Source organism: Capsicum annuum, chromosome 3 (genome assembly GCF_002878395.1).
Source record: "Capsicum annuum cultivar UCD-10X-F1 chromosome 3, UCD10Xv1.1, whole genome shotgun sequence".
Lineage (NCBI taxonomy): Eukaryota > Viridiplantae > Streptophyta > Magnoliopsida > Solanales > Solanaceae > Capsicum > Capsicum annuum.
Window position 1 is genome coordinate 239326479 of NC_061113.1, and position 21954 is coordinate 239348432.

The following is a 21954-nucleotide window of genomic DNA, read 5'->3' on the forward strand; positions in this document are numbered from 1 at the left end:
CATGACCTTACGGTTTTTCTTATTATAATTCATTAACACACACTATTTCAACACATCAAGCCTATAGTCTAGCATCAATCATCTACCATCAATGAAGAATGCAACATAATATACTAGTCCATCAAATTGGGATATTCTTCCCAAATATCTCACTTTATTTAGATACAACCAAAACACCTTCATAACATCACTGCTATGCCTTAAAATCTACTACATACCTTTTCAAAAGTAGTACTAGTTTACAACTACCAAATAAAAGAAGGTCAATAGGGTAGAGTCACATAATAGACATGGTCAAACTTAATCTTATATTATAACCCCATACAATCTTATCTACTTATACGGATTTCTCACATCACACCTACTTACCCAAGCGTACATTTAGACTACCTTCAAATTCCACAAACAACCCTGTGTCTATAATTATAACTAACTAGCTAATCTATCCATTTTCATACTTCGAGCAAAAAACAACTCACCTTAGCTAATAACTCTTTATCTACCTTCTACTAAGCTAACACACAAGGATGTATCACCTTAATGCCAACTCAATCTCATGCAAAAAAATTCGGCTACATATATATTTAATAAATCGCCCTTACCACTTTTCTTGCCATTACACCTCTAAACCCCCCATTTCCAACCAACATAAGAATCAACAAGATGGATAACAAGTTGCTAGTAAATGGAAATAGGCCTCACACGGTATCACTAAACTTTAATTTTTTAACATACAATGGTAACAAGATTACAAGAGATAGCAACATAATGCACAATAATCATTGATCTAAGAATACATATCTTACTCTGTATAAATAAAAATCTGAGTCAAACACTTCCCCAACAAACTACCATACAATCCACACATGGTACTAGCTACCACATTAGTTTATCACTAAAAAAGGGTAAATCATCCTCAAACATCGGTTATTCAACTAAAATATTTAGTTACACTAAAGTCACCCTCACTCTGACTTCTAACTTTGTGACTTCACATCACCAACTTCTTGGTCCAACATCACTACCAATAGGTCATGAGACCAACACTTAACTTATACTACTACTCAGGTGAAAAATACAGTTCCAATATTCTGTTACACATCATCCCCCCTTAAGCATGATATCTGCAACATAAATTTTTGAAAAGGACCGAATACACTTAATACTGCAGGCTGAAAAGCACGATTTCATCAAGATCAAGGTTCACACTAGAATCAATACACTCTCAAGTACTAACGGACTCTTATCAAGTCCTTGCACAATTTTTTTTCTTAAATCTCACATGATTCAATTAGAAAGAACTATGTCATTCAGACTCTAAATTTCTATACTTGAATCACCCCAATAATGAGACATATCTAAGAAAATCAGAGTAAGGAAAGAATTGGGATGACTGTTACTTTCATATGGGCAACACTATAGCACGAATTAGAGTATGAAAGAGGAACATTTTAACTCTATTGCACGAACTAGAACATGAAGAAAGAGAGATATTCCTAAATACCTTGTAGCCTCCTGCTTATAAGTGTAGCGCGCTACACACCCATAAATAAAACTCTACCCGACGTGATTTCCCAGACACCCTGAGACCATGAACCGTGCTTTGGTACCAAGTTTGTCATGACATAAACTAGGGCCTGGCCGTGAAGGACATCTCAAACCATGAAGGCCCAAATGTCCTACTCTATCTGATCTAGCAATCCTTCACAATATTCATATGATAAAAGAAAATGCAGAATTTTAATCCAATACAAAAACATAGTCATACTCTGGATTCAGTTTCACAATACGGAATGAAATTTGAAAACAGCTAAACAAGTTCTGGAATAGTCTGCGAAATCTCTACTACATGATCTAAAGATAACTATCTGAAAAGCTGGGATAAGGCCCCTATTAGACAAAAACAACGAAATACATATTCTAAAATAACAGTCCTTCTGAATCAAAAAAGGCTCACCACTGCACGAATCACTTCTCTCTAGAATACTGTACTAATTAACCGAACCCTTAGACTGAGCCTCCGAACATGAAAGGTAGGGGGTCAATAAAGATGTACTGGTATGCAAAGAAAATCCAAAATAATAATTTATATTCAACATATATGAGAGAAATTTAAAATAGTTCATAAACATATCATATAGTAAGAAATATCATGGGCATTTTTGAAAGACTCTGTAAAATCATCCGAACTCTGTGACACTCTTTCTTTTACTTTTGCGCTAGGTGGTATACCCTACAACTTTAAAATTCCATGGGCTATATGGAATTCGCCATTGACTTGATGGGGAATCCTCCAACCCAAGTGTGCCACAAGGGTTGGATTCTCTGACTCTGCTATGCCACACGGCCGTTGCCAGCATAAAATAATATACCCGGATCGGCAAATCATGGTTTTAGGCTAAAAGTTACTTGAACTCAAGCCATCTTCGGATAAACACCTAACCCTCTTTAAGCCCATTTTTAATCCTTTAATACATGCATTCTCTGAAAATATATTATGAAAACATACTCTGTTATGACATACATACTTATAGTATCGTCATACCATTGTCTTGCAAGTCACATCTCTGAGTCATTATTGGCATATTACCATCTCTGTTTTCAAAACGTAAATTCGGGACCACCATATCAATAAATCATTTTAAAGAACTCTTTCTCTAAAACTCATGTAAACACATGTATACAACTCTCTTTGTTAAACTTTCAATAATCCAAGGTGGTCATGTCAAAGCTCTTAATCTCATGCAAATCTTTCTCTTATAACAAAATATATTTACATCAAGAAACTCCCTCTCTTAAATCTCTAAATCATGCTCAAAATACTATGGTATTTGAGTAAACCATTTTCAAAACCATAAATCATGCATTTCAAATCATTCACCATAATATCATAAACTTGAATTTATCACAAGAAAGGGACTTCATAATCTGTGCTCTCAAACAAATCTTAAATTTCAATTTCATACATATACAAATACTTGTAAATGAATTTAAGGGAATGAGGCCTAAAGGCCAAAACAACAATATCATTAAACATGCATAAAGCATAATAAAATCATGGATCTCAAAACCCCTTTAAAAATTCATGCTTGATGATTGTTAAATCATAATTGGGTGTTTTCAACAAGCCCATGTAGTTTTAGGATAAACCCCACATACCTCTATTTTGAAAAAATAATGACTGGTTCTTGCAGCTTATGAATTGGGAATTCCAAATCTCTAATTATCTTCTAAAACCCACGATTGAATCTTGAGTTATTTGGGTTTTTAGTTTGAAACCTTAGAGAGTGATCTTGTGTATTTTGGGTGAATTCTAATGTATTTTGGTGTATTTGAGATTAAATCTTGTGTTTAAGATGATTGGGAAATACCCAATATACCCTTAATGAGATGGAATAAAAAATATAATTGGAAGCCCAATTTTATGGGCCACCGAGATACGCCACTATCGCGGTGTCTCACTGGAAATTGACGAATGGGATGCGGAGCCATCGCGTTGTCCCATTGGTTGGGACCTAGAACTTTAGCGCAATGCACCACAATTGCGGTAGGCTGTTAAAATTTGACAATTGTTAAATAGACCACCTCCTCAATGCGCGAAGCACCAAAATGATAGTATTTTATGAATAGGACTTTGATTAGCCATAACATCTTGCACGAGTATCAGATTTGGGCAAATCTTATATCTCTGGAAAGTTTATTAAATTTTCCACACTACATAATTTATTAACATGGAAATTTTGCATAGGATTTATGGCTTTTGGATCATCTATGCATAGAAATAACGGTTTTCATTCTAGCCCAAAATGTGGGGCATTACAATAAGAGTATCCAGTATGTTTTTTCTCAAAAAGATCTTAATTTTTGTTAGAGAAGGTGGTTAGAGATTTTGAAAGATTATGATATGAGTGTTCTTTACCATTCAGGCAAAGACAATATTGTGGACGATGCTCTCAGTAGACTCTTCATGGGTAGTGTTTCTCATATTGAGAATAGAAAAAAACATAAATTAGGAAATCCATCTGCTTTCTAGACTAGGCATTCGCTTAGTCGATTCTTCAGAGGGTGGTATATGTGTTCAGAGTAGCTCAGAATCATCTCTATCTTTTGAGGTGAAAGAAAAGCAAGACAGGGATCCTAGCCTTGTCAAGCTAAAAGAGTCAGTCACAGATCAGAAGGTTTAGGTTTTCTCCCAAGGGGGAGATGGTGTTCTTCACTGTCAGGGTCGTCTCTGTGTTCCAGATGTAGATGCCTTGAGGCAATAAATTCTTGTAAAGTCGCATGGCGCGCGATACTCCATTCATCTAGGGGCCAGTAAGATGTACTGCAACTTGCGGGAGATCTATTGGTAGAGTGGGATGAAAAGAGATATTGCAGATTTTGTGGCTAAGTGCTCTACATATCAGCAGGTTAAGATAGAGCATCAAAAGACTAGTGATTTAATTTAGGACTTCACCATTCCTACTTGGAAGTGGGAAGAAGTGAACATGAATTTCGTGATGGGTTTGCCTCAAAATCATCATCAGCATGATTCAGTTTTGGTCATTGTAGATAGGATGACCAAGTCATCTCATTTTCTTCTAGTCCATACCTCTTATTCAGTCAAGGATTATGCGAATCTATACATCAGGGAGTTGGTCCGATTACACGGTATTCCACTATCTATTATCTCAGACAGAGGTACCCAGTTCACCTTTCACTTCTGGAAAGCGTTCCAAAGGGGTCTTGGTACCCAAGTCCATCTCAGTACAATATTTCATCCTCAGACAGATGGTCAAGCAGAAAGGATCATTCAGACTCTACAAGATATGCTAAGGGCGTATGTAATTGATTTCAAGGGAAGTTGGGATGACCACTTGCCTTTGATTGAGTTTGCATACAATAAAAGCTATCATTCCAATATTCAAATGGCTCCATTCAAAGATTTTTATGGTAGGAGGTGTAGATCTCCAGTTGGTTAGTTCAAAGTTAGTGAGGCCTCAGTCATATGACCTGACTTAGTGTTTGATGCCTTAGAGAAGGTTCATTTAATCAGAGAAAGACTTCGGGCTGCTCAAAGCCGATAGAAGTCCTATGCAGATGTTCACAGAAAGGATCTCAAGTTCAAGATTGGTGACTATGTCTATATTAAGATCTCTCCCATGAAGGGAGTGAAGCAGTTCAAAAATAAGGGAAAGCTCAGTCCCCGATATATCAGTCCCGTCAAGATTCTCAGTCGTTTAGGCAAGGTATCTTAAGAGATTAAATTGCCTTCATATATAGCTTCAGTTTATCTAGTCTTTCATGTCTCTTTGCTCAAGAAGTGTATAGGTGACCCATCAGTCGTAGTCCCTATTCAGAGCATTGACGTTCAGAACAGTCTCTCCTATGAGGAAATTTCTGTCAAAATTCTAAACTATCAGACTCGTAGACTGAGGAACAAAGAAGTCCCTCTAGTCAAAGTTCTTTGGCAAAACCAGTCCGTTGAGGGAGCTACTTGGGAAGCAGAAGCAGAAATGTGTACCAAGTATCTTTACCTCTTATCTGCTAATCCAGATCAAGCTCAAGGTAACAGTTCTCTTTAAGCTATACAATTTACATTTAGTATTCTATAAAACTTGGTATTTAGTTCATGCTCATGTTTCATCATAAATCTGGTATCAAGTACCATTGCATATTCAGTCATGCATTTATGTATCAGTTTAGTGTATAATTATGCATCAGGTATGCATTCTCATTGCGAGAACCTCAGTTATCAAAAACTTCAGTCATGCATTCATGAATCAATTACACGTGCATCAGATACGCATGTTCAGTATGATATATTTAGTTTATCAGTCATGTCAATCATGAGATCATATTTTAGTCATTCATGTCCAGTTTATGTTCAGCTAGTCTATTCCCCTCTCAGTCAGCCTCATTCGAGGATGAATTTTCTCAAGGAGGAGATATTGTAAGATCCTGTAAAATTGTTGCATTCATATTCAGCTCGTTTAGCTCTTTGAAGCTCAATATAAGGTCCAACACTTAGAAAATTTTGGCTAAGTGTTCAAAACCTAGTCTCATTTTATAACTCCAAACTTCGGGGATTTATTTAACGGCCTTACCGACCTTTGTTTTCTAATTTTAAAGTTGTGTTATGATGGGAAAAGGTCGTAGTACATTTCAGGTGATTTTTGGAATTTTTAGAATAGTGTAAGGGAACGTTTGGGTGCCCAAACCAGTAGCTCAGGGCGATAGGCCCACGCCGCCCTGGCTTGAGCACCGCTCTAAGTAAGGCGTTACCCTAGCTAGAGCGGGGGACTTGCAAAGCGATGCCCTGCAACTCCGGCGGGTGCTCAGTTTTCAGCATTCAACCTTCGAGCATTTAGGGGTATTTTGGTCATTTTTCCTACCCTATATATAGTCTTAAACACGGGATTTAGGCTTCAAAACACCAAAATATACTCCTTTTGCTTAAATTCTCTCAATAACAACCAAGAAAAAGTCAAAGGTTATTAGAAGTTTCAAGATTAAGTCTATTTCACTGTTAACTTCAACAGATTTTCAATCTAAGGCATACGTGTGTTGATTCATGAACCCCTTTCGTTCATGAAGCGCAAGAACCTGATTTTTAAACAATATATTATGGTATTTGTATTGTGATTTGATTGTTGGTCATGTTTATATGTTGAATGATGCCAAGATAGAACCTTTATGTGTTTGTATGAAACTAGGATGACATGTTGGATAAAATATATGAACTTTGGGTGATTTAAATTATTGAATTCATGAATAAACCTATGCCCAAAGTGGCGCATGTAAGGTGTTTTATAAAATGCCTATAATGATATAATTTATGTTTTATGACTCAGTAGTGCTTAAATAACAAGTCCATGTTCCATGCCTTATGATTCCACATGAATTCCACGTTATTGTTATGTGTTGTTAGTGTGATATGGGATGACCATGATATTGGAGCTATGTAAGTATATACATGTTGTATGCATTCCATTCCATGTATAAGAAGTTGAGCACCATGCATAGTATGAAATCCCCTACTTATGATATTGTGAATTGTGGACTCCATTCTTATGATCAAGTCAGTCATGTGTGTTAGTTTCTTTCCATCGAGTCCTGGGGGTACTTGTACCTAAAAAATATAGTTGTGTGCCTAGATCCATGTCATGTTATCATGATACTCTCGGTCAAGCCATGATCTATAGAACTCAGTCAGTCATGTGACTCAGTAAATCTCAGAAATCTCAAGATCTCAGTTAATTATTAGATAGTAGTACTATTCTGTCAGTCAATGGAAGTTAGTTACTCAGTCCATGTACAGTCGGTTAAATCATGTTCAGTCTCTTCAAATAGGAGTAGAAGTTAGCACCGATTGAACGGGAACACACACTGCCTGATGAGAGTGTGATTCTTAGCAGTCATCCTTGCATTCCAGAACTATGTAGCCAGCATAAGTTGAGACTCAACACTATCAGATGAGGGTTGATGAGATGAATTAGCACTGTCAAATGAGGGCCCCACAGTTCTCTTTTGAGAACACTATCAGAAGAGGGTTACCCACAGTTTGTCCTTACTAGTGGTGCGGTATTGACACCCTTCCAATCAGGGCACAGATTAGACTCCATCTCCGTTATTATAGCACATTTGGGGCATGTTAGTTAAAAAACCACCTCCCGTAGTGTCAGTCTCATTCTCAGTAAAAGAATTCAGATAGTTCTTCAGACTTCAGTACACCAGGACTGTCAGATACATTCAATTCAGTTATAGTATGGAACTCAGATAGTTCCATCAAATTCAGGACTGTCAGACACAGTTGCCCATGTTATCAGAATTCCAGTATCAGTCATGTTAGATACCAGTAAACCATGTATTAGTGTATAGATCCATCTATCACGTATCACGATCTCAGTTACTATGTATGCATGTTTGCACTCTCATGTTCATATTAGTCAGTCAATTCACATTGCTTATCTATGTAAGCCCTTTGCATTTAGCCTACCTCACTCGTATACTCAGTACTTTAGTTGTACTGACACATTTGCGTTATGGTACTTTCTTTTACGTTACACCATAGGTTTAGAGACACGAGTTCCAGATCAGCAGTAGCAGTCGTATTTTAGAATACAGATTTGTAGTGAGTCCTCTTCATTAGAGGACGATATGATTTGATCTTATTTATTATTTCTATTAGCTTTCAGTTTACGGAGTTAGTTGGAGACATGTTCCTTCAACTCCCTACTCAGACATTATTTAGAGGCTTTCAGATTTTAGATTCAGACTTCAGTTGTTTTGGGTATGTGTTACCCCATATGGATGTTATGATTTATCAGATATTTCATTCAATTGAACCTTATGGCCTATTGTTCATGTTTTTCTCATTTTACATGTATATTATGCAGTGTACAGGTACAGATATCAGTCATGGGTTAGCTTGTGGTCCTTCGGGGTCATAAGCACTGTGTAGCATTCCGGTTCAGAAAACTAAGGCGTTATATCTACGATAGACCAGACGAGTCTACGGTGGACTCAAAGCACATATATATCTTTTACTGATATTTGACATGGGCCAACATTGATGACAGTCTATTAAGTGTTACCAACAATTTAAGATTGTCTATTTAAATCATTTTTAATTTAATTATTTATCCTACCAGCCCCAAAACATGTTATTATCTATTTATATTATTTTTAATTTAATTATTTTATTCCACCAGCCCCAATATATGTTATTATTTATCTCTATCATTTTTAATTTAATTATTTTATCCCACCATCCCCAAAACATGGCCCATTGATTCACATGGTCGACGATCGACTACTATGTTGGGTCGAGGACTAATGGAGTATATGATCGATTTTAACAATGCATAAATTTTTAAAACATTGTTTGCATAGACGAATAACCAAAAAAAATAACAGTCACAAAAAAAGGAAAAACATAATGTTCAAACTAAAAATACTTATATTGACTGAATCTGTTCATTGCATTACATGGAGTTTAAGCAAAACAGTCACAATTGAAGAAAAATTCTTCTAACAACATCCTATTACGAAAGATTCTTCAGTAATGAACCATACAAAAAAAAAACTTAAAAACACAAAATAAAATAAAAAATTAAAAACTAATCAGAGGGATGTTGGGGAAGTGATGTAGTCAAGCCCTTCCATTCCAAGCCTTTCAAGAATTGCACGCAAGAAATGAGCAATTCTCCAAAGTTCGCGCTCGAGGTAGATGCAGTCTTGATCCAGGCCAAAGAAAGGGCGATCGAAATCATTCCTAAGCAAGAGGAGATCGTAATGTCTTGAGGGAACACGTCGGATGAGGCGTAGAGGTATCCTTTTGGGCGGCATTATTTCAGTTTGCTGAGGAAGAAGAAGAGGGTTTTTGGTGTGTTGGATTTATGTACAACTGAAGAGTTAGATAGAAATAGGCACTACATTTATAGATCTATAGAATGTGGCCTTTCAAATTCCCACCTAATGGTGAGTCGACGTGTTTGGGAATAGAAAAAGCCTACTTAACGTATACCAGCGATTTTTCTTGAGAACAGACATTTCTGCAGCTTTTTATTAAATGGGAAAGGGAAACAATGATTCATTGCATCTATTGGAGAGATACGTCGGTAAAAAGACCAATATAGCGTGTTTGATATGTAATCATATAAACAATGCAAAATATTTTATAGACCGTGTGAATAATATACCATATATTTTACATAGTCTATCATAGACAATACTTTAAGTTGATTACAACTGAATGTTAAATTCTACAGAAATGAACACCTATCCCCCCAAAATAGTAGCTTTACAACTGAAGCAAAAAAAATCTTGTCTACAATTTGTTGGTCATTCTACATGTAGTTCTATTGTGCTCGGATTTCTTACATATTTAACACCTATTCCTCCTTTTGGACTTGAATGTCTAACCGACACCCTTAGTGCATTTGACTTTCTTCCTTCAGAGTTTGCGATCGTAGGGGGTGGATAAATCTTACTGTCTTGCACTTTCTATGGCACAGTCCATTCGACCTCTGGAGGGACAACATTAATAGCTTTCGAGTACACGAGGAGGCAAGTTTCAGCTTTATAAATTGGCGAAGAGTAATCATAGATGGAGTTACCATAACCTACATGTAACACCTCAGATTCTAAATCCCGAACGGTACACAGTGCTCATAATCCCGAAGGACCACAAGCTAATTCATGACTGGTATCTACTGTAATAAATGAACCATAATAGTGTATAATACAAAAATTTGATGGAAACTTGTCATAATGTTCAAAACTAAAACACAACTATATAAGGTATACCAATACCAAAACTAAAACAACTATCTGAAAATACTCTAGTCTTTCTGAACATCTAGTCTGAAAAGTCTCAAAAATTGTCTGGACTGTAGAGTTGATGGAAAAATCCCCCAACTAACTCCATATACTGAAATACTAAATCTAATGCAATAATAAAATAAGGAGCATCCTCGAATGATAAGGACTCACTGCTAAGTCTATTGCTGCTAGCTGAATCTGGACTGCTAAGGGTGCTCTGAAGATTGTGCTTCTGAACCTATGGTATAAGACACCATAGCGCAAGAGAAAAGCTGAGTGACTGTATCTAACAGTCCTGATTTGTGTAATACTGATCTGAGTTCTATTCTAAAAACTCAAACTGAAATTATAGGAGGTATTCATCGAACCTGTCGAGCCCTATTTTGAACCGATCGAAACAGCACACGGCATATGATGGCGTTTAATGACTCTTGGGTTTTGAAAATTTATTTTTTAGAGTCGCCACCTAACTTTTTAGAAAAATTAGAAAAAAATCATTTTTATTGCAAAACACTATTTTAGTCTATCAAAAATATTTTAGAGATTCTGAGTAAGGGTTTTGTTTACTTGGGGGGGGGGGGGAGGAGGTGTTAGGCACCCCTCAGAGGCTATCCAAAGATAGTCCTTACACTTAGTTTAGGAAAACGTTAAGAAAAATTTTTATTTGATTATTTGCTTAAAACAATGATAAGAAAAATTTTGTCATTATTTTTGTTTATTCCTTAGAAGAAAATTTGAGGTATAATAAACATGATGTTATCATGTACAAGGAAGTAATGTAATTATTATATGTTATATAAATATTTTATGATATAGAAAAATAGGCTTTTGTTTTTATAATTGCGGTAATTTAAAGAGGAAACTTTATTATCCTTAAATGCATAGAGTTGGATGTGTAAATAAAATTTATATGAATATTCTAAAAATGCGGAACAATTTATTTAAGACACATGCAAATATGCATATATTTTTGAAATATGAAGAGATGTAAAATTTTACTTAATTTAGGAACTTAAAATGGATTTAGATTGGAAATAAACGAGAAATAAATGAGTAATATGTATGGGTAACAAAGTTGAGATAATAATAATAATAATAATAATAATAATAATAATAATAATAATAATAATAGAAATGACAATTAATAGTACTAATGGCAGTATAAATAATAATGGCAATGATAAGGGATAATAATAATGATAAAATAATTACTATAATAATATTGAAAATACTATACCTCGTATGTGGTAGCAGATGAATATATATACCTCACATTTTCTTAAAAATAAAAACTCGAATGAGGGCTGAAAAGATAGAATGAAATTATTTTATTATTATTAATCGTTATGAAAAAAGTTGATTATATTAGAGATAATACCTTTAAAAAAACTATTAAGAGAGTGTTGAATTAAAAATATTTATTATTTATGAAAAGTTGAAATTTATAACAAAATTTAGTTTCTTGAGTTTAAAGGAAGCTATTTTAATTCCAATAGACTAATTAGTTATATGAATATAATGAATGTCATTTTTAATAAAATACTTGACGAATTCTTTCAAGTTTAGTTTTAGGGAGGAAAATCAAAAGAATCACCTTAATTTATTTAGACGGGATAAACTAAATGAGAAAATTACGAATTGACTAAAGCCGTGATAAAATAAAATGGTAACATCTTAGGGGATTTACCTGTATTAATTAGTTAGGGTGTTCAAGTAAATAAACAAGAATAGAATTGGGAAAAAAATTTAAATATACCTCCTTCGATTATAAATTGCAAGTCATAGCAAGATTTCTTAGATTGCAACTAATAACAAGTTTTTAAAAAAAAATAATAAAAAATTTAAAACAAACAAAATTAAGAATTAAAAAAAAATTATATGCTAATTAAAAAAAATCATTTTAATAGGAGTTAGTTATTATGTGGGCTAAAATTCTGGAACCTATTAATGTGGATGTTTTTTTCTATTTCTTAAATTATATTTATATTCATTTTTTAAAAATAAAAACAAATACTTATTCTTTTTCCATAATTCATTCTTACTCAATCTCTATTTTAATTTCTAATTCATGAATTTTGAATTCACAATAGAATTGGTGATAGTAATATTATATGTTAATAATTTATTTTTAATTTGTGAATTGTATACAACCTATTATTCATGTAGTATTATTTTATACAATTAAGCTAAAATCAATTTATAATAACAAAGTCATATTTTAAATGATTTTTTATTTTTGGGTTCTCAATTTATAAAATTGGTATATAAGGTTCTATATAAATAATATATCTTATAATTATTTCTAGTGTATTAAAATGGTACATAATATGATATTCACGAATTAGTTTAATAAATTTTATTAAAGTCATTTTATACTCTTGCCATACTTAAGGAATTTTTTATTTTTTATTTTTTGGGGGGGGGGGCGGAGGGCCGGGGGGAGGGGGTCTCAATGTATGGAATTGACATTAAAATTGGTATTGATGAAGTTTTGTATATGTTACATTTGTATGAAATGATTTTTATGAATGTGAAAATTGATACAAAAAATGGTGTTGTATATTACATAACCTTTTTAGTGTATGTAATGGATATTTAATGAAAAATCGTCACTGTACATATTGAAAATAAACTAACCAATAATTGTTGGGTATCAAATAACTTTTTTGTTGCAATAAAAAAGATAACCTGTATTAGCCATGGTAGATATTAGTATTGATTCACTGTATTAATTTTACTTTCTGCAATCAGTAAAGGTCAATAGTTATACAAAAATATAGTTACAACTTACAATAAACAATCTACAAAATACATATAAATATAATTTTCATATATAATAAAGCTAAATCTATTAACTGGGTCGAAATTTTAGTTGATTAAGTATTATATTTCTTTATAAAGTTTTACTTTTCCTTTTTTGTTTTTCCTATTGAATATTTTATTTGGCAAAGTTAATTCTCAAAGTATGTGTCATATTTTTTTAAAAAAACGAAAGATCAAAAAAAAATTGTTTTTTGAAAAACTTTTTTAGCTTTATTTTATTATTATATATTGAAAGTCACCGTTGTGATAAAAAGATGAAATCTATGAATAATGAAATAAGAATTGAAGGAATAATGTATATCAATGTAGAAATATTTTACCAAATTTTACTTCTTAATTTAAGAACAAATTTTGTTACTTTTACTGATAAAGTTAAAAAAAGTATAAATAAAGATAATTATTAAAATCAAAATTTATTCTTAACATAATTATCAATAGAGTTAATGAGGAGAGAAATAGAATATTAAAGACTAAAAAATAGGAGATAATAACAAATATTTATTTTAAAAAAATATATATTTTTTAAAGAATTGCTATAACTTGCAATTAAATCTTAATTCAATAATTATGCAAAAGTATTGCTATAACTTGGACTAAACAATCTAATAGTTATATATAAGATAATTTTCACAATTAATTATAGCGTATTGTACATGTCACAATGCTAGTATTTACTTTGTTACTACTAGCACTGATTTTGTTATTGAACTTTGTATTAATCGTGTGCAGATCAAATTAAAGTGGCGTATTCTATTAGTGACTAATTAAACACAATTGATTTGTCAAATATAAGAGAGATCATGTTATCCAAGTACACATGTACAAGAAGTTTACTTCTCTTGCTTGGTCCATTCATATATGTACAAGTAGTTCAACATTTGAAAATGCTCATGACCAGAGGCGGATCCACGTGGCTTCATAAGGGTGCACGTGTACCCGATAATTCTTTTATTTTTAAATTATATATATATATATGTATAGATACTATAAAATCGTGGTATTAATATATTACATTGTGCACTCACAATATCAAAGTTCATTTGGGTGCACTGGTTCAGAGAGCGGATGAAAGATTTCTGACCTGTGATGTCGCGGGTTTGATTCGTGGCAAGCGCCCTTTTTTGTGCCTTTACAAATAATGCTCCGGCCATTGCCAAAGCCAATAACATGAAAACCCCCTTTTTTTTTTTTGTGCCTTTACAAATAGTGCTCCAGCCATTGCCAACGCCAATAACATCAAAACCCCCTAAAATCAATGAGTGAAATTAGAGTTATATTTGATCATAAATATAAATTAGAGTTATTTTTTAAATTTTGTGAGAGAAACATGAGTGAAAAAGGTGAAAACAAGTAAAACTTATTTCTCTTTTTCAAATATATTTTCAAAATTGTATTTGATATTTTCATGGTCAAACTCATCTTATTTTCACTTTTTTTCACTAAAGTGAAATAATTTTCATGGTCAAACAGCTACTAAATATACTCTAGAACACACACACTCAATGGACAGCTTTTCAGTTCCCTCGATAATGCAACTGTAGAGAGAGTTTTTTCATCCATGAAGCATATCAAGAATGAGTTGTGTAGCAGTATTGATGATGTATTTTTAAATTGATTGTTTAGTTTGTTACATTGAGAAGGATGTATTTGTAAATATAAGCAATGATGCAATAATTGGTTGTTTTCATAATAGGAAAACGCGTCGATGTCTAGTATAAAAGGATGGTCTACTTTTGTTCTATTAATACTAAATCAATGTCATTTGATTATTTTGAAGTTTATACTTTGATCATAATTTTTATTTATAAATTTTTAAGTTTAAAATAATTGTATGCGAAATTGTGTAATTGATAGACATGGTTAAAGATAGTAGTATACCCCAATCTTCAAATCCTTGTTCGCCTCCGCTCATGACATAATTATTCAAATGCTAGAGAATTTATGTCCGTGTTTAGCACGGGCCCAACATATGGAGGCATAAAGTTGCAAAGGAAAATAAGGAATGACTAAACAAATTTTATATGAAGGAAAGAGGAACACAGATAATCGTGTCGTTAAGTTTTTTTGTTTCTTGAGGATACCGTTGTTGTTCCATCTGTATTTGTGAGTGTTTGGCTGTCTGAATCTGGAAGCAAGAGAATTGAAAGATTTAAACATATTCCATCAAGATTTTCACAAAGGGAATTCTGCATATAAAGCCGTAAACACATAAAGAAGTCAAGAGGAAACTCCGTCTCTAAAACTATACAGCGTTAACCAACGACAAACTCCACTTGGGTTTTGCTTCAAACATAGTTTAAAATAATGACATTAATTGGTATATCTTAAATCCACGAAGAGAAAGAACAGGATCATGGTAAAACCAGTTAAAGAGAGGAAATTGATGATATCTGTCAGAGTGTTCATCCAGCAAGTAATGTATAATTTTATAATTATAAAAGAGAAGCAAGAGCTACTTTTGCTTCAAGAAAAAAGATTTCATCAATACAACAACTCAGATGCTTCTGTCTTCCTAAATGGATCAGACTTAGACAACATGTTTGTCAATGTTCTATTTGAAAATAGATTGTCAGCTTTCATTCTCACAGCAATTTCATAAGATGGAGCTTTGGAATTGATATAGGCTCACATAAGAAGTTGGAACTGGCGAATTCGACAAACAAATCCAGCTTGTCTCATTTCATAAAATATCCTCTCTGAATTATGAACGTCGCACCTCTTTGAATATTCTTCCATCATAGCTAAATAAGAAATAACTTTGAGTTAATAACTTAAATGAACACTCAATCTTGAATTTTTATCTCAAAAAGTCACTTAACTTTGAATTTTATTCAGAAAGTCACTCAATTAAATGTTTTACTCAGAAAGTTGCCCAACCCATTTTATTATTTTTTAAACTAATTTTTGCTTATGTTAAAGTACTTTTTAATAACAAAACAAAATATCCATTTAATGTCCTTTTTACCTTTTCTTTAATTCCCCTTTCTTTCATTTCATACCTACAATTAAATATTTGAGAGACTACAGTAATCAATAATTTATGTATCATTTACATTTAAATTAATATTTCATGCACAATTTGAGGCTAGCACGGAGCATGTAGGAGGTTTGTTAGTTCATTTTCTCTTATAAATAAGAGGCAGTTTAGAAAGCAGCCAGCAGGTCGACATGTCTGCTTCAGCTGCTACACCCGTGTTTTTACTATATTATTCCTAATTAATTATTATAAGTTATTTACGTATTAGAAAATTAATAATATTTAATACAAATAAGTAAAATAAATATTTTTGACATGTCTGCTTCAGCTGCTTCAACCGTAATTTTACTATATCACCCCTAATTAATTATTATAAGTCATCTAAGTATCAAAAAATTAATAATATTTAATAAAAAATATAAAATAGACATAAAATAATAAATTAACTCTTGATATTTTAAATTAGTTTGATATTTTATATAAGGCTCACTTAGGTTATTTTCACAAGTAATTTTTTATAGTTATTATGCTATATCATTTTTAATATGTCTGCTTCATGGCTTTAATCGTGATTTTATTATATCATCTCTAATTATTTATTATGGTTATTTAAAAAAATTATATTATTAGTATCCTATATAGGAAGTCACAATAAGCAGCTGAAGCAGCCTGCTCATATTCGACATGTCTGGCTCAGCTATTTCAATCGTGATTTTACTATATTACCTCTAAATAATTATTATAAGTTATTTATCTATTAAAAAATTAATAATATTTAATAAAAAATAAAAATAGATATTTATGACATGACTGTTTCAACTACTTCAATCGTTATTTTACTAAATTACCCATATTTAATTATTATAAGTCATTTAAATATTAAAAAATTAATAATATTTCATAAAAAAAGATAAAATAGACGTAAAATGATAAATTAATTTTTGATGTTTTAAATTAACATGACATCTTATATGGAATCACTTAAAAAAAAAATTCACAAGGATTTTTTACAATAATTTTACTATGTCACTTCTAATTAGTAGAATAGAAAAAAAAATATTCTAAATCACAATAATTAAGAACTTAAATTATTTTAAAAATATAATCGACTATCAATATACAAAAGTTTTAACAACTTAAAATATCGTTATGCAAATTTCGTCAATCTAAATATAATATTATATATCTAACTTAGAATTTATCAACCAAACAAATAAAACTTTTAAATGAACGTAAAATTTTTAATGATCAACATTGGGTCATGCGAAGCACGGCTTTCTAGTTTAACAATACAGGTTCTGTTAGTTCTTCAAGAACTCTGCCTGCTTTCCACAATTCCCATGACTGAGACAAATTTGAACATACTAATTACAAATTTCCTTGTTAAACTCAAGGATAATATACCAGGACGGATCCAGAAGAGTATAAACTTTACAGGTTGAACATCTAAAGTTTTCTCAGCACAAAACTCATTGTACATTGGAATTTATGGTTTCGGAATTTTGAAATTTGTTGAGATTTTAGTAATTTTCACACACACATATATATATATATATGTTTATTTTTGGAAGTATTAGTCTCAGTTGAACTAATTAAACAAATACTCCATCCACCTACGGATCATGCTCTACGATTATTAATGAGAGAAACTTATCATGCTATATGATTTTTAATGAGAGAAACTTACATATCCAATGAGGTTTAGTGGGTTTTCTAAGTGATAGCAGCTGTTGTTTCTTTTACCACTCAAAATCTCAAGTACAAGAACTCCAAAACTTCGTCGACACAATGCCATTCATGGCATATTCTGGAGACATATAGCCACTGAAAAGGAAGCAACTTAGTAAATGAAAAAGCACGACTCTGTGAATCATCATTGTTAGCAAATTATATCTGTTAGGACTTACTGGGTACCAACAATCCACTCCATGTTAGCTTCAAATTGTGCATGGATATTAATTTACATATAAATGCTACTTAAATTATTGAATACTATAGGCTCTCAAACATTTAAATGTTGGTATGAAATGAAAGAAATGGGAATAAAAGAAAGGGTAAAAGGGTTATTAAATGGATATTTTATATTTTTTAGAATTTTATTATGAAAAAAGTATTCCACATAAGCAAAAATTAGTTTTAAAAAATAAAATGGGTTAGGTGACTACTTCCTAAATAAATAAGTTGAGTGATTTTCTGAGTAAAGTATAAAGTTTTAAATAAAAGTTGAAAGTTGAGCATTTAAGTTATTAACTCAAATAACTTTTGGTTTCAAGAATGTGTGTTGTGCAGCTTTTTGCAAAATAGAGTCTGCCTTCTCTACTTCTCCTGCTTTAATATAAAGTCTTATTAGGCCATCCCAAGTTAATGGCCCGACAGCACAGCCGCTCTATGACATCCTCTTAACGAGATCTTTTCCTTTCGCCAACATGTTATGACTTGCATAAATTCTCAGCAGAGGATAATAATGTTTCGATGTAAGTTTCTTTCCTTCTTTTGACATCTTATCAAAGACGGCTTCTGCTTCCTCGATTTTATGCAGATTCCCAAAAGCTTCAATAGTGACCATGCACTTAACTATCTGTGCATTTGGCTCACATAGTTGCCAGATTCTGCGCACATCATCTGCTTTTTTAAGAGCTACATAATGAGGAAGCAAATATCGACAAGCTAAATGCATCTCTCTTTCCATTTGTTTGAGTACATTCTGAGTCTTTTCTACAAGTCCAGCAAAGATATAATGCTTCGCTATGATGCTTTTTGTAATCATTTTAGGTTCCATACCGTCATCCTTCATGGTCTCAAAAACTTGCTCCATTCCAGCAATATCATTAGATTGACCCTTAGCATTTATAAGTATTCGATAAGTGAAGTCAGTTGGCTGTATGTTTTCTTTTCCCATTAGCAAGAGAACATCCACAATCTTCTTTTTATCACCCTGCTTATATAGATTGAGCAAGTGACTACTGCAAGCAAAGCTTGTGATTGGGAATCAAAGGTCTATCTCCTCAGCTTTCTTCTTGTAACCTTTAGAAGCACAACGGCCCAATAGACTTCGATAAACAACTTCAGATCTGAAAGACTTCGGTAGCTTCTCAATATAACTTTCTGCCTTTTGTAGACCATGGACTTTGGCAATTAAATCAACATGAGAAGCATAATCTCTATCAGTAAATATAAGTTGCTTTTTCAACTCCAACCACTCAGAGAGCTGCCAAGAGAAGGAAATAAATACACTCAATGACAACATAGCAAATCAACTAATCAAATGCCACAATATCATATTGTTACATGAAGCTTAAACAAGTACATCACTCCAAAACTAAATCGGCCCAATAAATGGAAAACATGAGTTATTGGAAATTTGCTCTCCGAATCGTGATACTTGATCCTCATACAAGTCGTCTTCTCACAAATTCATATGCAAAGATAAGCTGACATCGCAACTCAAAAGAAACAAAAAGTCTACACCACAAGATGTTCAATATAGCCAATAGGGCAACAAGGAAAAGCCCAAAACAACCCTGTTGAAGCGCATAAACCAAGTAGTATCCAGCAAAGAGGCGGAGATACAACGCTATCAGCAGAGGCAACAAAGAAATGAGTAGAAACCAAAAACTGGCATTTACGATGAGATAATTTTAGATCTTCCAAATAGGTCTTCAACCAAAAAAACAAAACGTTGTTGTTGAACTGCTTTTTGATGTTTTCAAGAAAAGAAATCTTCTTCCTCTCTCAAAAAACTTACAATTACCGAAACACACTCTCTTCTTACAGAAAATTTATTTCCTAAATGTTTTTGTAAAAATTATCCAGATGGCCATATCTCTCATTATTATTATAAAAATATTGCTTTAAATAAATAAGTGTTATAATTTATTATTATTATTATTATTATTATTATTATTATAATATTAATTTAGGATATGTTGGGACTGCATTACACGGGCTTCTCATAACTAGTACTAATAAGTTATTTGGCGTGAAAGTGCCTAACCTTTTCATTCACATGAACTGTTTGTTAAGAACTTGTTTGAAGAGTGTGTGTGTTATTTTATGTTTTCCATGCATGCAGTCCCCACCAGCCGCGGCTCAACGCTATTGGAGGCCTAAAGCCAAATTTCGATGAGAGGCCCTTGAAATTATTTTTTTCAAGAAAAAAAATTATATTATATAGAATTTTTATTTTGAAATCTATTTTTTTAACTTTTTGAGAAGCAAAGTTATGAATAATTGTCTTATAATCAATTTCTTTTAATAATTCTTTTTCAATTGATAATATACCTAATCCACTCAATCTCCCTTGAGACATTGTTGATCTCAAGTAAGATTTTATCAGTTTCAGCTTTGAAAAATTAAGATTCTATCAAAGTTTCAATTCTTTTTTTTTTTTTTAAGTTTTGAAGCACCAGAATCATATTTTCTAGTTGACATATTTAAATTTTAATAAATAGTAAAAGAATAATTTATATCTACACAACTAAAAACTCAAAAAAAAAAAATAATAAACAACAAAATATGTCTACTAAATATCAATATATGCTTGCACAATTATTTAACACAAAAAATGATAATAAAATTAAAATAATAGAACCTGATTTAATAACTTGATCTGAAAATAATAACTTCAATCTTCACAAACTATCAAGTACCAACAGTCTTGATATTCAACCAACAAAACGAATGAATAAAAATATTGTGAAAAAGATCTCATGAACAATTGAAGTTTGATGATATAAGAATTAAAAAACAAAATGAGAGTTAGAGATAAATAAATAGAGAAAAATAGATAGGATGATGAACTGAAGTATGAATAATGAAACTGAATATCAGAATTCTGAATTCAGAACGCAACGTTTAGGAGCTTTAATAATTACTCTTTTAACTTTTTCTTTCTTTTTTTAATAAAAAGTATTTTTTAATATTTTTAATTATTAAATTTTGTCTTTTTTCAAAAAAAACGGGTCCTTACTTCTTTTTTTTTTCAATTATGTCTTTCCTTTTCGTTTTGAAAAAGAGGTTTCATTTGCAGATAATTTTTTCTTTTTAGTAAAAAAGGGTCCCTTTCTTTTTAAAATTTTAAATTAATTAAATATAATTTTTTTTGTTAATAATATATAAAACGGGGCCCTCTAAAATTGGGCGCCCAAAGCATATGCTTTAGCTGATTTGCCCTATCACCGGCCTTGTCCCCCACCTCCCACCCCCCAAAACCGCAACTCCTATATATTTATATTCTTTCTGGTGGTCCAACGTAGTTTATGAATATTCTGATTGTGTAGTCTCTATATTCACATATATTCTGTGAAGTATATTATACTCACATCGCAGACACACAGTCAATCTTGTTCTTTATTGAAGTTGTAATGTGCATTGTCACTTGTTAACTGATAAAGGTGATTTAAAGTACGTGAAATTGTAATTTGGGCGATCAAATAGATGAGATTATTCCTTGACAGTTATCCTGATTAGTGGGACCAATGTGAATTAAGGGCAATGAAGAAGATCAACAAGCTAAGCTCAAGAAATAGTGTCTTATTACCAAGTAAATTTGTGTTAATGTATAATCAAGAGGAAAATGATCAATCTTAGCCTATCATGTACAACAACAATATACGTAGTATATTTTTATAAAATAAGGTATGGAGAGAGTAAAGTGTATGCAACAGTTCTCATAATATTAATATGAGAAGAATTGTAATTTATAATATCTTCATATAATTTTCTTACATTCAAATCTTAAATTTAAATGTAAAAATTAACCTAATTCAATTTAGTTTTAAAAATTAGTTAATTTGACTTTAGTAAAATTAAATGTGACTAGTAAAAGTGAATAAAAGAAAGTATTACCC

The 21954-nt window shown here is 31.9% G+C and overlaps 1 pseudogene; it reads right to left on the bottom strand.

The window, feature by feature from the left end:
• Window positions 1–18228: 18228 nt before the first annotated feature.
• Window positions 18229–19856, bottom strand: LOC107866042 (annotated as a pseudogene).
• Between the last annotated feature and the right edge of the window lie 2098 nt (window positions 19857–21954).